At 48.0% G+C, this 16,824-nt stretch overlaps 2 pseudogenes across 1 annotated transcript; both read left to right on the top strand.

Annotated features, from left to right (window-relative positions):
- Positions 1-7,062, top strand: part of LOC125528338 (expansin-like A1) — a 42,471-nt pseudogene extending 35,409 nt beyond the window's left edge.
- Positions 7,063-11,215: 4,153 nt separating this feature from the next.
- LOC125528337 (expansin-like A1) lies at positions 11,216-12,543 on the top strand (annotated as a pseudogene). Its single transcript, XR_015603677.1, has 3 exons — positions 11,216-11,356; positions 11,459-11,753; positions 11,888-12,543. The product of XR_015603677.1 is annotated as an expansin-like A1 (transcript).
- The last annotated feature ends 4,281 nt before the right edge of the window (positions 12,544-16,824 follow it).

Genomic DNA, 16,824 nt, shown 5'->3' on the forward strand with positions numbered 1-16,824 from the left:
CGGATACTTCTCCATCACCAAAAATTATGAAAAAATACCATCGTTCCTATAGCACATGTGCCCGCGTTGTGCAAAAAAACTCATGATTTTATCGCGCTCCGAGTATTTAGTAATATTGACGCCGCATCGTTACCGCAGAACATCTACTACCGTGTCATCGCCGTCCGTGAGGGGGGGCCATGCCCTGCAGACGCGTCCCACCTCTTCGGACATGCCACCACACCACCCCGCATGTATGAGGGCCCAGTGCGACGCTCCGGTGGCATTGCTACCCCCCCCAGTGCCCCCGTCCCTCCTAACCCTGTAGCGTTTGACCACGTGATCTAGCCCTTTGACTTTGCACGGACGGGCTTTGACCAGTGGACCTCCCCACCCGGTTGTGTTAGGTCAGCCCATAGGAACACTTTGGAGCAACATCCGGGCCAGACCCACAGCAAGATCCCCTCCGTGTAGACCCCACGCGTCCGTTTCCCCCCTCCAGGTGCCGGCGGCGGCGCCGTCCGTGAGGGGGGGCACACCCCGGTCACGCGTGCCGGGCGTTTGCAACCGCCACAACACTTCCAGACTCGTGAGAGGCCGCCTACGCAAGATTTGACGGCATGCTAGCCCCCGGAGGCCGCCGGCCACAGCCGTACACGCGCGAAGGGCAATCCGCGTAGAGGGAATTTTTTGGATAATTCTCCATCTCCAAAAATTATGAAAAAATACCATCGTTCCTATAGCACATGTGCCCACGTCGTGCAAAAAAACTCATGATTTTATCGCGCTCCGAGTATTTAGTAATATTGACGCCGCATCGTTACCGCAAAACTTCTACTACCGTGTCATCGCCGTCCGTGAGGGGGGGGCCACGCCCCGGAGACGCGTCCCGCCTCTTCGGACATGCCACCACACCACCCCGAATGTATGAGGGCCCGGTGCGACGCTCCGGTGGCATTGCTACCCCCCTAGTGCCCCCGTCCCGCCTAACCCTGTAGCGTTTGACCACGGGATCTAGCCCTTTGACTTTGCACGAACGGGCTTTGACCAGTGGACCTCCCCACCCAGTTGTGTTAGGTCAGCCCATAGGAACACTTTGGAGCAACATCCGGGCCAGACCCACAGCAAGATCCCCTCCGTGTAGACCCCACGCGTCCGTTTCCCCCCTCCAGGTGCCGGCGGCGGCGCCGTCCGGGAGGGGGGGCACACCCCGGACACGCGTGCCGGGCGTTTGCAACCGCCACAACACTTCCAGGCTCGTGAGAGGCCGCCTACGCAAGATTTGGCGGCATGCTAGCGCCCGGAGGCCGCCGGCCACAGCCATAGACGTGCGAAGGGCAATCCGCGTAGAGGGAATTTTTCGGATACTTCTCCATCACCAAAAATTATGAAAAAATACCATCGTTCCTATAGCACATGTGCCCGTGTCGTGCAAAAAAACTCATGATTTTATCGCGCTCCGAGTATTTAGTAATATTGACGCCGCATCGTTACCGCAGAACGTCTACTACCGTGTCATCGCCGTCCGTGAGGGGGGGCCACGCCCCGGAGACACGTCCCGCCTCTTCGGACATGCCACCACACCACCCCGCATGTATGAGGGCCCGGTGCGACGCTCCGGTGGCATTGCTACCCCCCTAGTGCCCCCGTCCCGCCTAACCCTGTAGCGTTTGACCACGGGATCTAGCCCTTTGACTTTGCACGGACGGGCTTTGACCAGTGGACCTCCCCACCCGGTTGTGTTAGGTCAGCCCATAGGAACACTTTGGAGCAACATCCGGGCCAGACCCACAGCAAGATCCCCTCCGTGTAGACCCCACGCGTCCGTTTCCCCCCTCCAGGTGCCGGCGGCGGCGCCGTCCGTGAGGGGGGGCACACCCCGGAGCCCCAAGACGGGCGTCGACGCATGCATGAACACTTTCACATATGCATCGGGAACCGTGCGATGTTTCGGTGACATAGCTACACCCCGAACCCCCCCACCAACCAGAATTCCTTCCGTGTCGACCGTTTCCCCCCTCCGTGACACGGCGATAGCGACGTTCGTAACGGGGGGGCAATCGATATACCATCGGGTTTGTTTTTTTAGATAAGGCATAATTATCTTATGCAAAAGCAAAAACTAAAATAAAGTAAAAATAACAAAACAAAGTAAAAATAAAAAAATAAAGTAATGCCCACGTATGCCGACGGCAAGGCCGTCGGCATATATGTGCACACACGGAGGTTGTCCCATGGATCGGTGACGTGGCGTGGCACAACGATCGATGATGTGGCGAAGGGGCCTATGCCGACGGCTGTGCCATAGGCATACCTCTGCCATAGATAAATATAAAAATTAAGTAAAGTAAATATATGCCGACGGCCTTACACACACGGATCGATGACGTGGCGTGGCACACGGATCGTTGACGTGGCAGAGGGGCCTATGCCGACGGATATGCCGTGGCATACCTCTGCCATAGATATGCCGACGGCCGCCGTTACCACCCGTCGGCGTAGGTTCAACGCCGTCAAATGGTCAGCGCTGACCGGGCAGGTGGGCCCGTGCTATGCCGACGGCCTGACCTATGCCGACGGGCCCCGTAGGCGTATCTCGGGCGGTCCCGACGGCCTCGTCTATGCCGACGGCGCCGTCGGCATAGATTGATTTATGCTGACGGCTTTCCTACGCCTACGGCCTATCCTTAGCCGTCGGCATATGTCCGGCGATGCCGACGGGGGCCGTCGGCATATATTTGGCCGTCAGCAACCCCAGTTTTTCTGGTAGTGTATGCAGGTTGAATACAGGGCTCTCGTGGAGAACCGGACATGGCGCCTCGTCCCTCGACCTCGTGGCGCAAACAGCGTCACCGGAAAATGGCTCTTCCGCCACAAGTTCAAGTCTGATGGCTCGCTCGAACGCTACAAAGCACGCTGGGTGGTGCGCGGCTTCTCTCAGCGCCCCGGCGTCGACTTCGACGAGACATTCTCTCCGGTGGTCAAAGCGGCCACGATCCGTGTCGTGCTCACCATCGCCGCCGCACGCCGGTGGCCAGTACACCAGATGGACGTCAACAACGCGTTCCTCCATGGGCATCTCTCCGAGCAAGTCTACTGCCAGTAGCCGGTCGGCTTCGTCGACGCCGATCGTCCCGAGCACGTGTGCCTGCTGGACAAGTCCCTCTATGGACTCAAGCAGGCGCCGCGAGCTTGGTTTGGTCGGTTTGCCGCCTTCGTCCACAGCCTCGGCTTCATCAGCTCGCGGGCGGATCCGTCGCTCTTCGTGCTCCACTCCGACGCCGGCACTGCCTATCTCCTGCTATACGTCGACGATATCGTGCTCACCGCCTCGACGTCGATGCTCCTACAACGTCTCCAGCAGGTCCTGTCGACCGAGTTCTCCATGAAAGACCTCGGGCCTCTACACTACTTCCTCGGGATCGCCGTCACTCGCACCAAGGATGGCTTCTTCCTCTCCCAGAGCAAGTACGCCGACGAACTGCTCGTGCGCGCCAACATGCAGGGCTGCAAGCCGGCGCCCACGCCGATCGACACGCGAGCCAAGCTGTCCGCTAGCGACGGCGCCCCCGTCTCTGACGCCTCCGAGTATCGCAGCATCGTCGGCGCCCTCCAGTACATGACCATGACACGGCCAGACATTGCCTACGCCGTCCAACAGTGCTGTCTGGTGATGCATGACCCCCGCGACGTCCACCGTGCACTGGCCAAGCGCATTCTGCGCTATCTACGCGGTACCACGACGCATGGGCTCCATCTCCGACCGTCTGACTCCCTCGACCTCGTCGCTTACTCCGACGCAGACTGGGCTGGCTGCCCAGACACGCGCTGCTCGACGTCCGGCTACGCGGTGTATCTCGGTGACTTGCTTGTCTCATGGTCGTCCAAACGACAGGCAACGGTATCTTGCTCGGGCGCCGAGGTGGAATACCGTGCGGTTTCAAACGCGGTCGCTGAGAGCTGTTGGATTCGCCAACTACTTGGCGAGCTCGCTGTACCCCTACCTCGCGCCAGCGTCATCTTCTGCGACAACATCTCGTTCGTCTACATGGCGGCCAACCCCGTCCACCATCGCCGGACCAAGCACATCGAACTGGACATCCACTTCGTGCGCGAGAAAGTGGCGTTGGGTGAGCTCCGAGTTCTACATGTGCCAACCACTCAACAGTTCGCCGACGTGCTCACCAAAGGACTACCTACGGCGGCTTTCCAAGAGTTCCGGTCCAGCTTGTGCGTCCGGCCGCCGGATGCTCAACCTGCGGCGGGGTGTTAGCAGTTAGCTCCACTACCTCACGTACTGCATGCATCTCCCATGATCCCATGCACGTACTGGAGCCCCGCGCCCACTCTCTCTCTCATGTACTGATGCACCTGCGTCCTTGTTGTACTGGCGCCCCGCGCCTATATATTCTTGGCAATGGCAATGGCAGCACCATAAAGGGTGCTTTGCTCTCTCATTCTATCCATCCACAATCTCCCTCTGCCGCCTCCAGCAGTACGTGTTCCTTCTTCCCTCTTCCGTCGCGGTCGAGTGCCGCCGCCAGCAGGACGTGCTCCAGCGACGCCGCCCCGACCTAGCTCATTCACCTGCACGCCCTCCACTCGGGCCAATAGAACTCCATGATATAGTTGAAAATTAGTCTTTCTGGGCTATGATATTGCAACCTGAATGTTACTGATTACTCATGGAAGGGATTTTAATGAAATTTTAGGCAAACACGAGTATCAAAATGGCCACCGTCTGACCAGTAGTTTTTGGTTACTGCAGGTCGAAAAGCGCAATGAAGGATTTTTCTTTCTCCTAGAGTCATTCATTCATATGAAAGGGGAACTGCTGACAGATAAATCATATGTCCATACGCCATGTACTTTCCTCCGTTTATCTTTCAGGGAAATCATTTTTGTTTAGACTGAAGGTATGCACTTCACCTTCATAATGTGTATTCTTATATTCCATCAATTCGAGTGTGTCATTACAGGTTGCAGACTTGCATTATGTATCTTCAACTACTATTTTTCTCGAATACACCTAGGCCTAGCTAATCAGTGATTTCGTAGTTCTCTGCTACCAGATCCATCTTTTTATTGGCTTTTCGATATTTCCTGCAAGTGATTGTTTAATTTTTTTTATTACTGTATAAGAATGGAAGTATAACAAGTTCATTTGTTCTACTGGGCAATAGTTATTTAATTTGCATATTCATGCGACGAGTATGTAACATCTCTTTTTTTTTCACTCTATGTACATCTGTGAAGATATTATATAACTCGCCAAGAAGATATGAGAGCACTGATTATGTACCCTCAAACAATTTTTCTATTGAAATAGATATTACCAATTTCTTTGAATTGCGATTTTGCAAAATTTGATGTATTGCCTTGGCCAACTCTTACGGAGAATTTTAATATCACTGCAGATTTATGAAGAACCATGAAAAAATATCCACATCTATGGAATGGAACTGAAAATCTTGTTGGATTGGAAATAGCAATTGATGAACTAAAGAAGATACAACTTGTCAGCTTAGTTAGGTTCTACTCTATGGAGTTTCTTTTTTCATTTTTCCTACTGTTAAAACTGATGTCGAATATTGTATGGCTTTTGCTTGGTCAGGTTTTTATTTGTCCGGGAACGATGAACTACATATCGAGAGATAAGGTTGTGGAGCAATTTTTACCTTGCCAGCCATATTACAGATACTTGGAGATTTTTCTTCGTTGAAATTTAACCCATTTTTTTGAAAAAAAAAACATCTGAATTGGTTGTACAGCTGAGTTCGCAACTTTTTTGTTGCTTATTTGAATGCACTCCATAATTTGTAATTTTTAGAGGGCCAATAGATCGTTTTTTGCATAAGGCACTTCTTGTGAAGTTTACTCCAATCATCACATATGTTCTGGTTGATGCTCTCATATATTGCGGAAACTAAAAATGTATGCATATATTACATATTTGAAGTTCTTTCCGTTCCCAACAAGTGTTGGAGCCATGCCGCATGAGTTCTCAATCTGTTAAAGAGGTCATGACAGTTATGCCATCTATGTGATATTCCATTGGCATGTCCATGATGTATGAAGTGAGACTTTGCTTACATTAGTGTCAACTGATCAACTTAATGGTGACGGTAACAGTCAATAAAATCTGCTCACACGTGCAAATCAGATGGTTGCTTTTCCTTTGAGGGTAGATCAGATGGTTGCTCTGCATTACCAATCGACCAGATAGTTAAGAGTTGTGAGTTTAGTTTCTCCTATTTCGATAGGAGTTCATACAGATATGAGTAATGAAGTATATGTTGAAATCTTGACTTTAAAAGTGTTTTTAAGCAATTTATTATCTATTCATTAATAAGAAACATACAGTTGCTTGATTAAACTAATTGCTAAGCTTTGTGAGCAGTGGAGGATTTAGTACAAATTGTTGGCTTTGTCCCTAGAATTCTTACTTTTTTATGAGATAGTTCCTCTACTACATGCTTTTCCTTCTTCACAACCTATTGCCGAACTCTTGCACTCATTCGTTGCAAACCTCTTCTTCTATCACTATCATTTTATTGAAAAAATAGAAGGGTGCAACAACGCGCGCCATCAATGATCTGGTAACGAATAAAAACAAGCGCCCGCTGAGCATTCCTGCCGTCATAAATACATACAAGACTCCATTTGTCTCGGATTGTCAACGCTGCCGCGAATGTGCAGGGTGCCGTGCGTGTACGAGGGAAATAACCTCTCGCTGCGGGGGAGGAGCGGAGCCGCGCGCCCAGCGAGCTCGCAGTCACGATCCTCTACCAGGGCGGCCAGACCGACATCGTCGACGTCGACGTCGCGCCGGTCGGTTCGTCGTCGAGCTGGACGTCCCTGACACACGACCACGGGCCGGCGTGGAGCACGAGGCTGGCGCCGCCGGGGCCGCTGCAGCTCAGGGCGGTGGTGACCGGCGGGTACGACGGGGCGTGGGTCCATGCCGAACATGAAGTCCTGCCGCGCCAGTGGCACGCCGGCGAGGTCTACGACACCGGCGTCCAGATCACCGACATCGCCCAAGAAGCCTGCTCCCCCTGCGACACGCAGGAGTGGAAATGACGGGGGACGGTGGACAAACATGCACGAGCTGCAGCCTGCAGCTGAGGTGTGAGATACTACTGTAGTATGTATAGACCATGAAGTGATGATGAGTAGTTGACGACGGCGAGGCCGTGGCCTGAATCGCCGGACGTACTACAAAATACTCGATGAATAATAACGTCGCAAGTCGGCGCGCCGCAGGACTCATGCTCGGTTGCTTTCGGCAATGATGTTCTTTGCTCGATGACATAGCTATTTTCATTCATGGGCGCGCGAGCTCCATCGGGTGGATGGGTCGTTGGTGGCGACCTGATTAACTTGTTGGACGACGGGCGAAACACAAAACTTAAAATGCAATACTGTAATGAGCATAAGTACATTTGAGACACGTCTGAACTGAGCTGAGCACAGTTGGTGACTCAGTGCGCCATTAAGAGCATCTACGACCGGATTAGGCAAACTGCGGATATGACCGCGGACAGCGTCTGCCCGGTCCTCAAATGTTCGCATTTGTAACCTTACTTTTCAAACTCATATCCATGCAAACATATGCACACTGAGCATCACACACAAACAATGAGTAACGCACACGACTACGAATTATTCGTACATAAAAATAAATAGTCCAAATATAATCCAAGCATAAAATTTGTTCATTGTGCATAACTGAAACATAAAAACATATGTGTTCATAGTTCAGCAATTTCCAGTATGGATCCATATATACTCCACAAGATCATTGAGAAGTTGCATGTGCACATGTTGACCATGAAGTTATCGACGCATCTATTCTCGGCTTAAAGTTGTCATTAGCCTTCTCCACGGCAGTCATTATGCGCAAGAACAAAGCTTGCTCTCCTGGAAGCGGCGTCGAAAGAAACCTGCATGCTATGTTGGGTCCAATGTGAAGTGGTCTGTGTACAAGAGTTGTGCGTCAATGATCCTATCACGGGGAATAACTCTGCGGCCCATTATCGAACCCTTGAAGTTCAATACGTGTTCCTCTTCCTTCTCAATTTCTGTTTGGATGCTCATTATCATCATCATTTCAGTATTTTCGTCGTCCGAATCTGACGATTCGATGAACTCTTTGTATAGGTCTGTGTTTCCATAGCCATCATCTGACGATGAATCCATCGGTGGCCTACAAATGATCAAAAGAATAAGAAAACTGTTCGAGTATTTCATCGAGCACGTAGAGCACAAGGTGTATGTCCAGAGGAGTTGGACGTACCGGGGTGTCGTCCGATGGCCGCACGGTCAGAGGTGTTGTTGGTTGGGGTCTCCGGTGCAAGTGTGGTGGGTTAGGGACGGTGGCGAAGCATGACGGCAGAGCTACGATGGCGACTGTGCGGATGAGGCATGAAAGAGGAGAGAAACATGATAGATTGCATAAGAAAAGGGTCATCTTCAAGCGATTTGGCGCGGGCCCTTGCTGCCAGTCCTATAAAGTGGACGCATCTGGGCGTCCCCATATCCGCCCCAGATATAAGCTTTGTATGAGAGTGTCGGCCGGTCTGAATGTTTCGATTGGACAACGTTTTTCTGTCCGGTCAATGACCCGTCAGGCTGCTCGTTCGCCTGAAATGAATATGAGACGTCCGGTTGTAGATGCTATAAGGGCACCTCTAACTAATCCCCTAAAACTTACTAGAGTAAAAAGCTTAGTGGAGTATATATACTCTACTAAGTTTTGGCCAGACCTAGCCGATCCTCTAAATATAAAGGAGTAATTTTTTTCTAAACTTTGTAGTTCTTGTATAAATTGCAACTACATATTAGCACACATATAAAAACTTAACATAAATTTGAATGTTCAACCAAATTACGAATATAGTTTACAAATCGATTATTCAAATTAAACACGTCGAATGGTTCAAATGTAGCAAATAGCATTTCATATAACAACTAGGACTCACTTAGATGTTGCCAATGATGATGCTCAAGAAATGACAGTATCTTGTTCGTATCATACTCTGGCTCAACCGGAGTCTCGTTGGTGTTGTACCAAACGGCTCGGTTCAACGAGAAACAAACAATAAAAACTCACCTAGGCAATTGTTCGAACACTTGGGGTCCGGTGACGGTGCACAAGCCGGCCGGCGTGGTTTAGACCGAACCGGCGAGCGGCGGGTTACATGCAGCGGTGCGCAAGCAAGATGAGATGCGACGGCCGCTAGAAAAAGTAGAAAATCGAAAGAAATCGGACGAATCAACAATGACGACAGCGGCGGCGTTTCACCTTGATTCTGGCGACAGCGACGGGGGCCAAACAGGCTAGCCGACTAGCAGAACGGCGGCAGAGGGCAAGAGATGGAACAAGGTGGCGGCGGGGACAGCGGGAGGCGCACCGACGAAGATGCAACAACGTGGCGGACACGAGAGAGAGGGCGCAACGTTTTACTCGGTCGCCAACCGATGAAGTAAAAATAAGACAACTTCTAGGGCCCATGTAAAAATATACTCCAATAACGACGGATTGGTGATCGGCTCGGTGCCGGTCCAACCAATTATGGGGAGCCGGTTAGAAATGCCCTAAATTTAGCCACTCATCAGTGCAACTACAACCATCTACTCCTCAGTCCTCACGGTATGATAACGATGGCCATTGAAGCTTGTAGTGAACTGTCCAAACGAAATTGCTTTGCACACGATCTTTGTACGTACGATCTGATGTGTCTCTACTAGACCCCATGCTGCATTCCTTTTCTTTTCCCATAGAGCTGGTTGATTGGATGAAAGCACATGCAACAACAATCGTATGTGTGTTCGGATGTGAGAATGTTGTACGTATAGCAGGTCTCCTGTCCAAAATGTATTTATGTTGGTGCTGGCCGGTGAAAGCCAGCCAAGATTCTCCGGGAGTGCATTGTATGTCTGTCCACCGCCACCAACCAGGGGCGGCGCCATCGCACCGCGTAAATTATCCATTTTTGGAAAACGGTGGCCAAAATTCAGGCACAGGGGTGACGCAAACGAGCAAAACGTGCACGTCCTTAAACTTCATGTAGTATGTCTGCATCCACACGCTAATCTATAAATGTTGGAATAGATTGTGTAGTTGATTAGGCCTAATTTTAGTTGAGTGGATGCAAATCAAACCATTCCGATCTTGATCGACGCGTGTTCAGTCCAAACTGTGCCTATTATGGACAGTGCAAAGATTAATTAATGTGTAACGAAAGCAACAGGAGGACGCTTTTAATCAAAAGTTCTGAGCATTTTTGGAGCGGCCTGAAAGATTAGGTGCATGCATGCTAAATTAAGCGCACTATACCTTGCGTGCAGCATCAAGCGATCAATCGAATTGACGTAGTGCGATCGACCGGTGCGGTACTAATTCTATCAATAACCCAGATGGTCTACCCGGCTTCCCGAGGCATCGTGTAAACGATATGAGTGATTTTTTTGCTGGTTTGCTTTAGAAATCTTTCGAGTTTGGGTGGTACAGCAAAGTGACGGTGTTGTTCTAGTGTAGGAATAATATCTCTCCTCTCTTTTTCCCCGTTCTTTTGGTGTGCTTATCCTCGACAGAGGGCATGTAGAACATATTTTTAACGGGTAACGGGTCTTCCAAGATCCGTTCTGTTTAGGTTTTGATGGATGCATATGGATTCGGCCAGCTTTTATGGTCCTCAAAGTTTCTACAGGCTCTTAATGGTCTTTTCTTCTCCAGGGCGGCAGTGCTATGCAAATCGTAGCTGTCGGTGTTCGCTGGTTTGCTTCGACAACTTTCCAGCCACTGCTTCTACAAGTTTCTGGGTTTCAAAAGGTTTACTCCGCTGAGACGGAGACTCATAGGCAAAATCGAGCTATGCTCGCGGCACACCTACCAGTGGATACAGAAGAAAGAAGACTTCGATGCACTCAAGTATTTGAATGTAATTTTATTTTTCTGTATGAATGTGTTTGTAAGGACATATGATGCATAAAATATGTAGGCCTTTTCAGAAAAAAAATAAAAGACATTTTTTTAAACTAACCTGTGATTGGATGGTAGGAGGGACTCTGGTATATCTGTCGAGCTCTCTAGAAGAAAGTCAGTTAACAAGATCACCGAGGTTGTAGTTGTAGAACCTGAGTGGTGTGCACCGTGGCAGGTCGTGGTGGTGGTGTATATAAGCAGTCGTCAGGCACATGGATCCACCACCACCACCCGCAAGAAAAGAAGATGGCCGTCTCTCGCTGCTCCATCCTTCTGCTCCCGCTCCCGCTCCTCTTCCTCTGACCCTCCCGCCGCCCGCCTCCGCCTGCGACCGCTGCGTGCACCGCACCAGAGCCGCCTGCTACGCCTCCTCTCTCACCCTCGCCGGTACGTACGATTCATATACCTGCATACACATGCTCTGTTTCTACCTATACATGGAACATGCATGATTCTGATTGTTCGATTGTGGTGTGTGGTGTCTTGCAGCCGGTTCCTGCCGGTACGGCGCCGCGGCCGCGTCCCTCAACGGCGACCTGCTCGCCGGGGCGGGCCCCGCCCTGTACAGACAAGGCGTCGGCTGCGGCGCGTGCTTCCAGGTGCGCTGCAAGGACGAGGAGCTCTGCGCTACCGCCGGCGTGAAGGTCGTCGTCACGGACCGTGCCAGCACGAAGACGAACGACACCGACCTCGTGCTGAGCAGCCCGGCGTTCGCCGCCATGGCCCGCCCCGGCATGGCTGGGCGGCTCACCAAGCTCGGCGCCGTCGACGTCGAATACAAGAGGTAATAACAAACAAAAACAGCGCCGCTCGAGCATGCCTGCTGTCATGAATACATAAACGACTCCATTTGTCTCGGAGCATCGAGGTTGGAAACAGCTAGGCTCACGATTTGTCAACGCTGCCGCGAATGTGTAGGGTGCCGTGCGAGTACTCGGGCAAGAACCTCTCGGTGCGGGTGGAGGATCGGAGCCGCGCGCCCGGCGAGCTGGCCATCACGATCCTCTAGCAGGGCGGACAGACCGACATCGTCCAAGTCGACGTCGCGCAGGTCGGTTCGTCGTCGACCTGGACATCCCTGACACGCGACCACGGGCCGGCGTGGAGCACGAGCCTAGCGCCACCGGGGCCGCTGAAGCTCAGGGCGGTGGTGACCGGCGGGTACGACGGGAAGTGGGTCTCGACCGACCGGGAGGTCCTGCCGCGCCAGTGGCGCGCTGGCGAGGTCTACGACACCGGCGTCCAGATCACCGAGATCGCCCAAGAAGACTGCTTCACCTGCGACACGCAGGAGTGGAAGTGAAGGGTGACGGTGGACAAACATGCATGAGCTGCAGCTGAGGTGTGAGACACTACTATGTATCAACATAAAATGATAATAAGTAATAGATGACGAGGCGAGGCCGTGAGCTGAATCGCCGGACGTACAAAATACAACAAAATCCGGTGACCCTGTTGCTTATCCAAGTAGTGATATACAGTATGTAGTAGCAACCAAGAAGTGATAATGAGCAGCTGACAACGGCGCGGTGAGGCCGTGGCCTCAAGCCTTGCACGAAATACTACGACGTTAACCTCAAGCCTTGTTTCTTAACGAAACTATGGTCACGCCGCAGGATTCTTGCTCCGTTGATTTCGGCGCGCCGCGTGTTCAGGCACGTACTTTGCTTTTTCATGCCTGCGCAAAGAAAGATTAAACGAAAGCAACAGGACGACTTAAGGTACGTAGCTATTTTTTCGTAAGTCTAGCATTGCTCTGAATCGAAAGTAATTCGCAGACAAAAAAACTGAATCGAAAGTTCTGCCGAAGCAATAAATCGAACTGACGTGTAGCCCCGCAGTGCCATCGGTAATACGATTTGACTTTTGCAGTATGCTCGAGTGTAAAAGAAAAACACCGTGCGCGCACTTGACAATAGTGAGCCGTTGACGACAGTGATTTATCGGGTCCCTTTAGGTCTCACCACTGATCCAAGTGGACAACTGAATTTTACTTCGCTAGCTTGGGGAAAGTCCCCAACTAGCTTACGAACAGTAAATTCAAAAATTCTCATTTTTTTTGTGGTAAGCATTAACAAATGTTTTCAGAGCTTGGAAATTTTTCATTTTGTAATGACATTCCTGGAAGTCACGGCAAAAAAATTAGCACCAAAATGCTTTTGAAAATGGCATTTTTGGAGCAACGATTTTGTTTGTTTTAACACGGCTTCCACATATGTATTTCATGAGAAAATTTTGCTACCTCTTATAACATTTGTCAATGTCTCACACAAAAAGAAATCATTTTTTATATTTTTTTCATGTACTTTATTTAGGACTTTGCTGTTCATCTGAGCTCATTTTTTTTTCATGTACTTTATTTAGGTCTCACGATTGATCCAAGTGGACAACTGAATTTTACTTCACTAGCTTGGGGAAAGTCCCCAACTAGCTTACGAACAGTAAATTCAAAAAAAAATCAAAAATTCTCATTTTTTTTGTGGTAAGCTTTAACAAATGTTTTCAGAGCTTGGAAAATTTTCATTTTGTAATGGCATTCCTGGAAATCACAGAAAAAAAATCAGCACCCAAATGCTTTTGAAGATGGCATTTTTGGAGCAACGATTTTGTTTGTTTTAACATGGCTTCGACATATGTAATTTCATGATAAAATTTCGCTACCTCTTATAACATTTATCAATGTCTCACACAAAAAAATCATTTTTTTAATTTTTTTCATGTACTTTATTTAGGATTTCGTTGTTCATCTGAGCTCATTTGTGTTCGAGCTAATAATAGCCGTGTCCGTAGCTTGGCTGGTTCATAGTTTCTTACTATTGTCTCTTGTACTGTTGTTGCTTCCCTTTTATAAAACCCAGAGTATACATAGATGTACAAGTAGGACTGTATACGAGTCGAGTTTGTGCGAGCTGGAGTAGGGTCAGTTCAACTTATACTAGAATTTTACATGCAAAAGAAAAAAAAACTTATACTGGAATTCAAGCGAGCTCAAACTGAGCGAAAACCAAGGTCGAGCTGTGGAAAGAGGCTCGTGCTCAGCTTCTAATGATCTCGAATCGATCTTGAGCTAGTTTCGAGCTAAATAAGTAGAAAAATGCCTTGCTCCGACCGAAGGTACAACAGTCTTGTCATGCTCACGAGAGCTCATCTTGAACGGAGAAGTAAGATCTTGTGGATGAACTAACAAGAGATGAAAATGAAAGTGTGTCTACCATTCTTCGTGCTTAATTAATATTGCATGTTTGTTAGTAGATAAAATAGAGAAAAATCATACACAACATAGATGGTCATAAAGTGTCTTGTTTCTTTTTAATATATATCAGGATTATTTAATATAGTTATATTATATCGAGCTAAAATCGAGCGAGCTAGTGTTAGTTCAAGATCGGCTTATTTATCGGTAGAACTTCATAAAATACTCATACTCACCTCAATTCTTTTCACGTCGATATCGAGTCGAGCCAAAAGACTACTCAGCTCAATTCTCTTTGAGTCAATCTCGAATCGAGCCAAAAGACAGAATCAATCCGAGCCGGTTCACGAGACTTGAGCTTTTCATTTTATGCACAACTTGGAGGCTCCAACTAGAATTGTTTGTTGGCTCCTAGTTGAACAAAAGTATCAACTTTAGATGCAATTGGTAGATCCGATTGATTTTGGTCGGCGGATCCGAAGTGAGTACCTTGGCACCGATACACTCTCTTTAGATGGATCAGAACTTCTGGAAGGTTTGGCTCATAATTCCTGACCTATTAACAGAAGGTTTGCTATTATGCTTAGGTGACTCCGAATGGAGTGTTGGAGGCTACAAACAAACTATGGTTTGGAAAGGGAATGTCTCGGTGGCTCCGGGAGAAAGTGGTTTAGTCGCACCGAAGTGAAAGTGAATAGTAGGTATATTGGAATTTCTTGAAGAAGTTTGATCATTAGCACATGGAGCAACAAACTCATTGGCACATCCTCATTCTCTTCAGATGGTACCAGCATGCCTGTGGACTAAATGTGATCCTGGATCACTAAAATAAAAATTAAGAATCCCATGGATTGACCAACACTTGTCTTTGAGTATTTTTAGGGGTCACATTCCATTTCAATGTTGTTCCTATGAAGAACCTTTTTGTTGAAATAAACTTAAAACATAATTAGTTCTTCCAGATGTGTTGGCCTGAATTACCAAAATCCATCTTGGGGATTAGATGCACTTCAAAATAAAATTACAGATAGCCCCTCCCATAATTAACATATCACAAATTGGCATGGGAAATTAAATACATATCACTAAAGTATAATTTTATAAATAACACCAATGAGCGTGCTGGTAATAGGTTTGATCTATTCTCAACAGTGGTAAATACAATACATGCCAGTGCAAATGTTACAAAACAACTTACTTTTTTATAGCTAATCTGAGTCGTTGTGCAGAATGACGCAAATACCCGATTTAAATCAAGATTTATTTGCATATCTCGCATATCCCTTATAGCAAAGCTTTAGATAACATTTGGTACAATAGAAATATTCCAAGAGTAATCACACACAAGGAAATTCATATATAAAGGCAATTGCACATATCACACTTTGTCATTAGAAATTAAATACATATGAATGAATCACCGAACTGTAATTTTACAGAATAATACTAGTTAGCGTGCTAGTAATAGGTTTCATCTATTTTAAACAGTGGTAAATTACAATACATATTAGTGTGAATGTGAAGAAGAAGTTTCTTTTCTTGGAACATGATACAATGGTAATTTTCCCCATGGTCCATACAAGTTTTCTTCCTTTGTCTTTGGCATAATATTTTAGTCTGAATAGAAGTGAGTGAACTGCTTTTTCACCGATAGCTTTAGTTCTTCATCAAGATCTTCAGGATGATTCTAAGTAACCAATACAAAACACATTTTAAGTCTTCAGCAAGCTCTTAATGCGGGATATCCAGACAGGTAGGAGCTACCTCCGCCAATGGTGTGCTTTGCATGTCGTGGTCTGATGAAAGGGGCATTGGCGCTAACACAACCACATATGTTTTCATAATTGATAGATCTAATCACTAGTAGAAAAAGGGTCATTTGTCCCGGTTCATAAGGCCCATCTGTTCCGGTTGCAAACCGGGACTAAAGGGTCGTTACTAATGCCCTTGGCCTTTAGTCCCGGTTCTTATACGAATCGGGACAGATGGGCCTCCACGTGGTCGCTGTGGCGAGCCTAGACAGGAGGGCCTTTAGTCCCGGTTGGTGGCACCAACAGGGACCGATAGGCATCCACGCGTCAGCTGTTCAGGGGCTAGGGTTTTTGTTTCTTTTTCTAAAAAAGAGGTGGATTTGGGGGTTTTGTATGGTTAATTAAGGTGTTTCATATATTGTGTTAGGTAGCTAATTAATTAATAGAGAGAAGTGTCCTCTCTTATCTCCGTGCTTGGTCGATGCTACGTACTATACGTATAGAGAGGCCCTCGACACGCTAGCTAGTAAGAAAATGAAGGAAACCATTAAGTACAGAAGTTCGTCAATCATACCGAGAGAAGTGATCGACCTCTCCTTCTCCGAGAGATTGGTCGAACAACAAGTTTTCGTATTATCTATCCGACGCTACTGGCTACATACATATACAGTATGTAAGATCTGTTACAATCCCCTAGCATCTGAAATCAAGTTCTACATGGTATTCTACGGCTTTATTGATGACGTGGTCAAGAAAGAATCCCGCTAATTCCTCTTGAATTGCTTTCATGCAATCTTCTGGTAGGAGTTCATTCCGCATCTCCCACGTCTAATTTGAAGAAGGAGTTAATACATATATATGAATGAAACTCAACAGAAATGATGGTGTAATAAAATGAAATTGTGAATATT

The sequence above is a fragment of the Triticum urartu genome, chromosome 5A (assembly GCF_056163025.1).
Source record: "Triticum urartu cultivar PI428250 chromosome 5A, HENAU_Tu73, whole genome shotgun sequence".
In the NCBI taxonomy this organism is placed as follows: Eukaryota; Viridiplantae; Streptophyta; class Magnoliopsida; order Poales; family Poaceae; genus Triticum; species Triticum urartu.